Source organism: Symphalangus syndactylus, chromosome 2 (genome assembly GCF_028878055.3).
Source record: "Symphalangus syndactylus isolate Jambi chromosome 2, NHGRI_mSymSyn1-v2.1_pri, whole genome shotgun sequence".
Taxonomy (NCBI): Eukaryota; Metazoa; Chordata; class Mammalia; order Primates; family Hylobatidae; genus Symphalangus; species Symphalangus syndactylus.
Window position 1 is genome coordinate 151,823,113 of NC_072424.2, and position 11,067 is coordinate 151,834,179.

Here is an 11,067-nt window from a genome sequence, read left to right on the forward strand (position 1 = left end):
CATTGGGAAAAAGAATATCTTCAAATTAAAACTACACAGATGCATTCTGTGAAACTTATTTCTGATCTGTAAATTCAGTTAACAGAGGTAAAACATATTTTTGATTGAGCAGATATGAAACACTCTTTTTGTAGAAAATGCAAGTGGAGATTCGGAGCGCTAAGAGGGTAATAGTGGAAAAATGAATGTCTTCAAATATAAACTACACAGAATCATTCGGTGAAACTTCCTTCTGATCTGTGCATTCAGCTAACAGAGTTAAACCATACTTTTGATTGAGCAGATCTGAACACTCTTTCTGTAGAAAATGCAACTGGACATTTGGAGCGCTAAGAGAGTAGTAGTGGAAAAAGGAATATATTCAAATATAAACTACACAGAAGCATTCTGTGAAACTTCTTTCTGATCTGAGCATTCAGCTAACAGAGTTAAACCATACTTTTGATTGAGCAGTTTTGAAACACTCTGTCTGTAGAAAATGCAACTGGACATTCGTAGCGCTAAGTGGGTAATAGTGGAAAAAAGAATATGTTCAAATATAAACTGCACAGAAACATTGTATGAAACTTCTTTCTGTTCTGTGCATTCAACTAACAGAGTTGAACCTTACTTTTGATTGAGCCTTTCTGAAACACTCTTTCTGTAGAAACTGCAATTGGACATTCTGAGCGCTAAGAGGCCTATATTGGGAAAAATAATATCTTCAAATAAAAACTACACAGAAGCATTGTGTGAAACATATTTCTGATATGTTCATTAAGCTAACAGAGTTAAACCATACTTTTGATTGCGCAGTTCTGAACACTCTTTCTGTAGAAAATGCAAGTGGACATTCGGAGCGCTAAGAGGGTAATAGTGGAAAAAGGAATATATTCAAATATAAACTACACAGTAGCATTCTGTGAAAATTCTTTCTGTTCTGTGCATTCAACTAACAGAGTTGAACCTTACTTTTGATTGAGCCGTTCTGAAACACTCTTTCTGTAGAAACTGCAATTGGACATGCTAAGCGCTAAGAGGCCTACATTGGGAAAAAGAATATCTTCAAATTAAAACTACACAGATGCATTCTGTGAAACTTATTTCTGATCTGTAAATTCAGTTAACAGAGGTAAAACATATTTTTGATTGAGCAGTTATGAAACACTCTTTTTGTAGAAAATGCAAGTGGAGATTCGGAGCGCTAAGAGGGTAATAGTGGAAAAAGGAATGTCTTCAAATATAAACTACACAGAATCATTCGGTGAAACTTCCTTCTGATCTGTGCATTCAGCTAACAGAGTTAAACCATACTTTTGATTGAGCAGATCTGAACACTCTTTCTGTAGAAAATGCAACTGGACATTTGGAGCGCTAAGAGCGTAGTAGTGGAAAAAGGAATATATTCAAATATAAACTACACAGAAGCATTCTGTGAAACTTCTTTCTGATCTGAGCATTCAGCTAACAGAGTTAAACCATACTTTTGATTGAGCAGTTTTGAAACACTCTGTCTGTAGAAAATGCAACTGGACATTCGTAGCGCTAAGTGGGTAATAGTGGATAAAAGAATATGTTCAAATATAAACTACACAGAAGCATTGTATGAAACTTCTTTCTGTTCTGGGCATTCAACTAACAGAGTTGAACCTTACTTTTGATTGAGCCGTTCTGAAACACTCTTTCTGTAGAAACTGCAATTGGACATTCTGAGCGCTAGGAGGCCTATATTGGGAAAAAGAATGTCTACAAATAAAAACTACACAGAAGAATTGTGTGAAACTTCTTTCTGTTCTGTTTGTTCAACTAAAAGGGTTGAACCTTAGTTTTGATTGAGCCGTTCTGAAACACTCTTTCTGTAGAAAATGCAAGTGGTGATTCGGAGCGCTAAGAGGGTAATAGTGGAAAAAGGAATGTCTCCAAATACAAACTACACAGAATCATTCGTTGAAACTTCCTTCTGATCTGTGCATTCAGCTAACAGAGTTAAACCATACTTTTGATTGAGCAGATCTGAACACTCTTTCTGTAGAAAATGCAACTGGACATTTGGAGCGCTAAGAGAGTAGTAGTGGAAAAAGGAATATATTCAAATATAAACTACACAGAAGCATTCTGTGAAACTTCTTTCTGATCTGAGCAGTCAGCTAACAGAGTTAAACCATACTTTTGATTGAGCAGTTTTGAAACACTCTGTCTGTAGAAAATGCAACTGGACATTCGTAGCGCTAAGTGGGTAATAGTGGAAAAAAGAATATGTTCAAATATAAACTACACAGAAGCATTGTATGAAACTTCTTTCTGTTCTGTGCATTCAACTAACAGAGTTGAACCTTACTTTTGATTGAGCCGTTCTGAAACACTCTTTCTGTAGAAACTGCAATTGGACATTCTGAGCGCAAAGAGGCCTATATTGGGAAAAAGAATGTCTACAAATAAAAACTACACAGAAGAATTGTGTGAAACTTCTTTCTGTTCTGTTTGTTCAACTAAAAGAGTTGAACCTTAGTTTTGATTGAGACGTTCTGAAACACTCTTTCTGTAGAAAATGCAAGTGGAGATTCGGAGCGCTAAGAGGGTAATAGTGGAAAAAGGAATGTCTCCAAATATAAACTACACAGAATCATTCTGTGAAACTTCTTTCTCATAGGTGCATTCAGCTAACAGAGTGAAACCATACTTTTGATTGAGCAGATCTGAACACTCTTTCTGTAGAAAATGCAACTGGACATTTGGAGCGCTAAGAGAGTAGTAGTGGAAAAAGGAATATATTCAAATATAAACTACACAGAAGCATTCTGTGAAACTTCTTTCTGATCTGAGCATTCAGCTAACAGAGTTAAACCATACTTTTGATTGAGCAGTTTTGAAACACTCTGTCTGTAGAAAATGCAACTGGACATTCGTAGCGCTAAGTGGGTAATAGTGGAAAAAAGAATATGTTCAAATATAAACTACACAGAAGCATTGTATGAAACTTCTTTCTGTTCTGTGCATTCAACTAACAGAGTTGAACCTCACTTTTGATTGAGCCTTTCTGAAACACTCTTTCTGTAGAAATTGCAATTGGACATTCTGAGCGCTAAGAGGCCTATATTGGGAAAAATAATATCTTCAAATAAAAACTACACAGAAGCATTGTGTGAAACTTATTTCTGATATGTTCATTAAGCAAACAGAGTTAAACCATACTTTTGATTGCGCAGTTCTGAACACCCTTTCTGTAGAAAATGCAAGTGGACATTCGGAGCGCTAAGAGGGTAATAGTGGAAAAAGGAATATATTCAAATATAAACTACACAGTAGCATTCTGTGAAAATTCTTTCTGTTCTGTGCATTCAACTAACAGAGTTGAACCTTACTTTTGATTGAGCCGTTCTGAAACACTCTTTCTGTAGAAACTGCAATTGGACATGCTAAGCGCTAAGAGGCCTACATTGGGAAAAAGAATATCTTCAAATTAAAACTACACAGATGCATTCTGTGAAACTTATTTCTGATCTGTAAATTCAGTTAACAGAGTTAAAACATATTTTTGATTGAGCAGTTATGAAACACTCTTTTTGTAGAAAATGCAAGTGGAGATTCGGAGCTCTAAGAGGGTAATAGTGGAAAAAGGAATGTCTTCAAATATCAACTACACAGAATCATTCGGTGAAACTTCTTTCTGATCTGTGCATTCAGCTAACAGAGTTAAACCATACTTTTGATTGAGCAGATCTGAACACTCTTTCTGTAGAAAATGCAACTGGACATTTGGAGCGCTAAGAGCGTAGTAGTGGAAAAAGGAATATATTCAAATATAAACTACACAGAAGCATTCTGTGAAACTTCTTTCTGATCTGAGCATTCAGCTAACAGAGTTAAAACATACTTTTGATTGAGCAGTTTTGAAACACTCTTTCTGTAGAAAATGCAACTGGACATTCGTAGCGCTAAGTGGGTAATAGTGGAAAAAAGAATATGTTCAAATATAAACTACACAGAAGCATTGTATGAAACTTCTTTCTGTTCTGTGCATTCAACTAACAGAGTTGAACCTTACTTTTGATTGAGCCGTTCTGAAACACTCTTTCTGTAGAAACTGCAATTGGACATTCTGAGCGCAAAGAGGCCTATTTTGGGAAAAAGAATGTCTACAAATAAAAACTACACAGAAGAATTGTGTGAAACTTCTTTCTGTTCTGTTTGTTCAACTAAAAAAGTTGAACTTTAGTTTTGATTGAGACGTTCTGAAACACTCTTTCTGTAGAAAATGCAAGTGGAGATTCGGAGCGCTAAGAGGGTAATAGTGGAAAAAGGAATGTCTCCAAATATAAACTACACAGAATCATTCGTTGAAACTTCCTTCTGATCTGTGCATTCAGCTAACAGAGTTAAACCATACTTTTGATTGAGCAGATCTGAACACTCTTTCTGTAGAAAATGCAACTGGACATTTGGAGCGCTAAGAGAGTAGTAGTGGAAAAAGGAATATATTCAAATATAAACTACACAGAAGCATTCTGTGAAACTTCTTTCTGATCTGAGCAGTCAGCTAACAGAGTTAAACCATACTTTTGATTGAGCAGTTTTGAAACACTCTGTCTGTAGGAAATGCAACGGGACATTCGTAGCGCTAAGTGGGTAATAGTGGAAAAAAGAATATGTTCAAATATAAACTACACAGAAGCATTGTATGAAACTTCTTTCTGTTCTGTGCATTCAACTAACAGAGTTGAACCTTACTTTTGATTGAGCCTTTCTGAAACACTCTTTCTGTAGAAACTGCAATTGGACATTCTGAGCGCTAAGAGGCCTCTATTGGGAAAAATAATATCTTCAAATAAAAACTACACAGAAGCATTGTGTGAAACTTATTTCTGATATGTTCATTCAGCTAACAGAGTTAAACCATACTTTTGATTGCGCAGTTCTGAACACTCTTTCTGTAGAAAATGCAAGTGGACATTCGGAGCGCTAAGAGGGTAATAGTGGAAAAAGGAGTATATTCAAATATAAACTACACAGTAGCATTCTGTGAAAATTCTTTCTGTTCTGTGCATTTAACTAACAGAGTTGAACCTTACTTTTGATTGAGCCGTTCTGAAACACTCTTTCTGTAGAAACTGCAATTGGACATGCTAAGCGCTAAGAGGCCTACATTGGGAAAAAGAATATCTTCAAATTAAAACTACACAGATGCATTCTGTGAAACTTATTTCTGATCTGTAAATTCAGTTAACAGAGGTAAAACATATTTTTGATTGAGCAGTTATGAAACACTCTTTTTGTAGAAAATGCAAGTGGAGATTCGGAGCGCTAAGAGGGTAATAGTGGAAAAATGAATGTCTTCAAATATAAACTACACAGAATCATTCGGTGAAACTTCCTTCTGATCTGTGCATTCAGCTAACAGAGTTAAACCATACTTTTGATTGAGCAGATCTGAACACTCTTTCTGTAGAAAATGCAACTGGACATTTGGAGCGCTAAGAGCGTAGTAGTGGAAAAATGAATATATTCAAATATAAACTACACAGAAGCATTCTGTGAAACTTCTTTCTGATCTGAGCATTCAGCTAACAGAGTTAAACCATACTTTTGATTGAGCAGTTTTGAAACACTCTGTCTGTAGAAAATGCAACTGGACATTCGTAGCGCTAAGTGGGTAATAGTGGAAAAAAGAATATGTTCAAATATAAACTACACAGAAGCATTGTATGAAACTTCTTTCTGTTCTGGGCATTCAACTAACAGAGTTGAACCTTACTTTTGATTGAGCCGTTCTGAAACACTCTTTCTGTAGAAACTGCAATTGGGCATTCTGAGCGCTAGGAGGCCTATATTGGGAAAAAGAATGTCTACAAATAAAAACTACACAGAAGAATTGTGTGAAACTACTTTCTGTTCTGTTTGTTCAACTAAAAGAGTTGAACCTTAGTTTTGATTGAGCCGTTCTGAAACACTCTTTCTGTAGAAAATGCAAGTGGTGATTCGGAGCGCTAAGAGGGTAATAGTGGAAAAAGGAATGTCTCCAAATATAAACTACACAGAATCATTCGTTGAAACTTCCTTCTGATCTGTGCATTCAGCTAACAGAGTTAAACCATACTTTTGATTGAGCAGATCTGAACACTCTTTCTGTAGAAAATGCAACTGGACATTTGGAGCGCTAAGAGAGTAGTAGTGGAAAAAGGAATATATTCAAATATAAACTACACAGAAGCATTCTGTGAAACTTCTTTCTGATCTGAGCATTCAGCTAACAGAGTTAAACCATACTTTTGATTGAGCAGTTTTGAAACACTCTGTCTGTAGAAAATGCAACTGGACATTCGTAGCGCTAAGTGGGTAATAGTGGAAAAAAGAATATGTTCAAATATAAACTACACAGAAGCATTGTATGAAACTTCTTTCTGTTCTGTGCATTCAACTAACAGAGTTGAACCTCACTTTTGATTGAGCCTTTCTGAAACACTCTTTCTGTAGAAATTGCAATTGGACATTCTGAGCGCTAAGAGGCCTATATTGGGAAAAATAATATCTTCAAATAAAAACTACACAGAAGCATTGTGTGAAACTTATTTCTGATATGTTCATTAAGCAAACAGAGTTAAACCATACTTTTGATTGCGCAGTTCTGAACACCCTTTCTGTAGAAAATGCAAGTGGACATTCGGAGCGCTAAGAGGGTAATAGTGGAAAAAGGAATATATTCAAATATAAACTACACAGTAGCATTCTGTGAAAATTCTTTCTGTTCTGTGCATTCAACTAACAGAGTTGAACCTTACTTTTGATTGAGCCGTTCTGAAACACTCTTTCTGTAGAAACTGCAATTGGACATGCTAAGCGCTAAGAGTCCTACATTGGGAAAAAGAATATCTTCAAATAAAAACTACACAGATGCATTCTGTGAAACTTATTTCTGATCTGTAAATTCAGTTAACAGAGATAAAACATATTTTTGATTGAGCAGTTATGAAACACTCTTTTTGTAGAAAATGCAAGTGGAGATTCGGAGCGCTAAGAGGGTAATAGTGGAAAAAGGAATGTCTTCAAATATCAACTACACAGAATCATTCGGTGAAACTTCTTTCTGATCTGTGCATTCAGCTAACAGAGTTAAACCATACTTTTGATTGAGCAGATCTGAACACTCTTTCTGTAGAAAATGCAACTGGACATTTGGAGCGCTAAGAGCGTAGTAGTGGAAAAAGGAATATATTCAAATATAAACTACACAGAAGCATTCTGTGAAACTTCTTTCTGATCTGAGCATTCAGCTAACAGAGTTAAACCATACTTTTGATTGAGCAGTTTTGAAACACTCTTTCTGTAGAAAATGCAACTGGACATTCGTAGCGCTAAGTGGGTAATAGTGGAAAAAAGAATATGTTCAAATATAAACTACACAGAAGCATTGTATGAAACTTCTTTCTGTTCTGTGCATTCAACTAACAGAGTTGAACCTTACTTTTGATTGAGCCGTTCTGAAACACTCTTTCTGTAGAAACTGCAATTGGACATTCTGAGCGCAAAGAGGCCTATATTTGGAAAAAGAATGTCTACAAATAAAAACTACACAGAAGAATTGTGTGAAACTTCTTTCTGTTCTGTTTGTTCAACTAAAAAAGTTGAACCTTAGTTTTGATTGAGACGTTCTGAAACACTCTTTCTGTAGAAAATGCAAGTGGAGATTCGGAGCGCTAAGAGGGTAATAGTGGAAAAAGGAATGTCTCCAAATATAAACTACACAGAATCATTCGTTGAAACTTCCTTCTGATCTGTGCATTCAGCTAACAGAGTTAAACCATACTTTTGATTGAGCAGATCTGAACACTCTTTCTGTAGAAAATGCAACTGGACATTTGGAGCGCTAAGAGAGTAGTAGTGGAAAAAGGAATATATTCAAATATAAACTACACAGAAGCATTCTGTGAAACTTCTTTCTGATCTGAGCAGTCAGCTAACAGAGTTAAACCATACTTTTGATTGAGCAGTTTTGAAACACTCTGTCTGTAGGAAATGCAACGTGACATTCGTAGCGCTAAGTGGGTAATAGTGGAAAAAAGAATATGTTCAAATATAAACTACACAGAAGCATTGTATGAAACTTCTTTCTGTTCTGTGCATTCAACTAACAGAGTTGAACCTTACTTTTGATTGAGCCTTTCTGAAACACTCTTTCTGTAGAATCTGCAATTGGACATTCTGAGCGCTAAGAGGCCTCTATTGGGATAAATAATATCTTCAAATAAAAACTACACAGAAGCATTGTGTGAAACTTATTTCTGATATGTTCATTAAGCTAACAGAGTTAAACCATACTTTTGATTGCGCAGTTCTGAACACTCTTTCTGTAGAAAATGCAAGTGGACATTCGGAGCGCTAAGAGGGTAATAGTGGAAAAAGGAATATATTCAAATGTAAACTACACAGTAGCATTCTGTGAAAATTCTTTCTGTTCTGTGCATTCAACTAACAGAGTTGAACCTTACTTTTGATTGAGCCGTTCTGAAACACTCTTTCTGTAGAAACTGCAATTGGACATGCTAAGCGCTAAGAGGCCTACATTGGGAAAAAGAATATCTTCAAATTAAAACTACACAGATGCATTCTGTGAAACTTATTTCTGATCTGTAAATTCAGTTAACAGAGGTAAAACATATTTTTGATTGAGCAGTTATGAAACACTCTTTTTGTAGAAAATGCAAGTGGAGATTCGGAGCGCTAAGAGGGTAATAGTGGAAAAAGGAATGTCTTCAAATATAAACTACACAGAATCATTCGGTGAAACTTCCTTCTGATCTGTGCATTCAGCTAACAGAGTGAAACCATACTTTTGATTGAGCAGATCTGAACACTCTTTCTGTAGAAAATGCAACTGGACATTTGGAGCGCTAAGAGAGTAGTAGTGGAAAAAGCAATATATTCAAATATAAACTACACAGAAGCATTCTGTGAAACTTCTTTCTGATCTGAGCATTCAGCTAACAGAGTTAAACCATACTTTTGATTGAGCAGTTTTGAAACACTCTGTCTGTAGAAAATGCAACTGGACATTCGTAGCGCTAAGTGGGTAATAGTGGAAAAAAGAATATGTTCAAATATAAACTACACAGAAGCATTGTATGAAACTTCTTTCTGTTCTGTGCATTCAACTAACAGAGTTGAACCTCACTTTTGATTGAGCCTTTCTGAAACACTCTTTCTGTAGAAATTGCAATTGGACATTCTGAGCGCTAAGAGGCCTATATTGGGAAAAATAATATCTTCAAATAAAAACTACACAGAAGCATTGTGTGAAACTTATTTCTGATATGTTCATTAAGCAAACAGAGTTAAACCATACTTTTGATTGCGCAGTTCTGAACACCCTTTCTGTAGAAAATGCAAGTGGACATTCGGAGCGCTAAGAGGGTAATAGTGGAAAAAGGAATATATTCAAATATAAACTACACAGTAGCATTCTGTGAAAATTCTTTCTGTTCTGTGCATTCAACTAACAGAGTTGAACCTTACTTTTGATTGAGCCGTTCTGAAACACTCTTTCTGTAGAAACTGCAATTGGACATGCTAAGCGCTAAGAGTCCTACATTGGGAAAAAGAATATCTTCAAATAAAAACTACACAGATGCATTCTGTGAAACTTATTTCTGATCTGTAAATTCAGTTAACAGAGATAAAACATATTTTTGATTGAGCAGTTATGAAACACTCTTTTTGTAGAAAATGCAAGTGGAGATTCGGAGCGCTAAGAGGGTAATAGTGGAAAAAGGAATGTCTTCAAATATCAACTACACAGAATCATTCGGTGAAACTTCTTTCTGATCTGTGCATTCAGCTAACAGAGTTAAACCATACTTTTGATTGAGCAGATCTGAACACTCTTTCTGTAGAAAATGCAACTGGACATTTGGAGCGCTAAGAGCGTAGTAGTGGAAAAAGGAATATATTCAAATATAAACTACACAGAAGCATTCTGTGAAACTTCTTTCTGATCTGAGCATTCAGCTAACAGAGTTAAACCATACTTTTGATTGAGCAGTTTTGAAACACTCTTTCTGTAGAAAATGCAACTGGACATTCGTAGCGCTAAGTGGGTAATAGTGGAAAAAAGAATATGTTCAAATATAAACTACACAGAAGCATTGTATGAAACTTCTTTCTGTTCTGTGCATTCAACTAACAGAGTTGAACCTTACTTTTGATTGAGCCGTTCTGAAACACTCTTTCTGTAGAAACTGCAATTGGACATTCTGAGCGCAAAGAGGCCTATATTTGGAAAAAGAATGTCTACAAATAAAAACTACACAGAAGAATTGTGTGAAACTTCTTTCTGTTCTGTTTGTTCAACTAAAAAAGTTGAACCTTAGTTTTGATTGAGACGTTCTGAAACACTCTTTCTGTAGAAAATGCAAGTGGAGATTCGGAGCGCTAAGAGGGTAATAGTGGAAAAAGGAATGTCTCCAAATATAAACTACACAGAATCATTCGTTGAAACTTCCTTCTGATCTGTGCATTCAGCTAACAGAGTTAAACCATACTTTTGATTGAGCAGATCTGAACACTCTTTCTGTAGAAAATGCAACTGGACATTTGGAGCGCTAAGAGAGTAGTAGTGGAAAAAGGAATATATTCAAATATAAACTACACAGAAGCATTCTGTGAAACTTCTTTCTGATCTGAGCAGTCAGCTAACAGAGTTAAACCATACTTTTGATTGAGCAGTTTTGAAACACTCTGTCTGTAGGAAATGCAACGTGACATTCGTAGCGCTAAGTGGGTAATAGTGGAAAAAAGAATATGTTCAAATATAAACTACACAGAAGCATTGTATGAAACTTCTTTCTGTTCTGTGCATTCAACTAACAGAGTTGAACCTTACTTTTGATTGAGCCTTTCTGAAACACTCTTTCTGTAGAATCTGCAATTGGACATTCTGAGCGCTAAGAGGCCTCTATTGGGATAAATAATATCTTCAAATAAAAACTACACAGAAGCATTGTGTGAAACTTATTTCTGATATGTTCATTAAGCTAACAGAGTTAAACCATACTTTTGATTGCGCAGTTCTGAACACTCTTTCTGTAGAAAATGCAA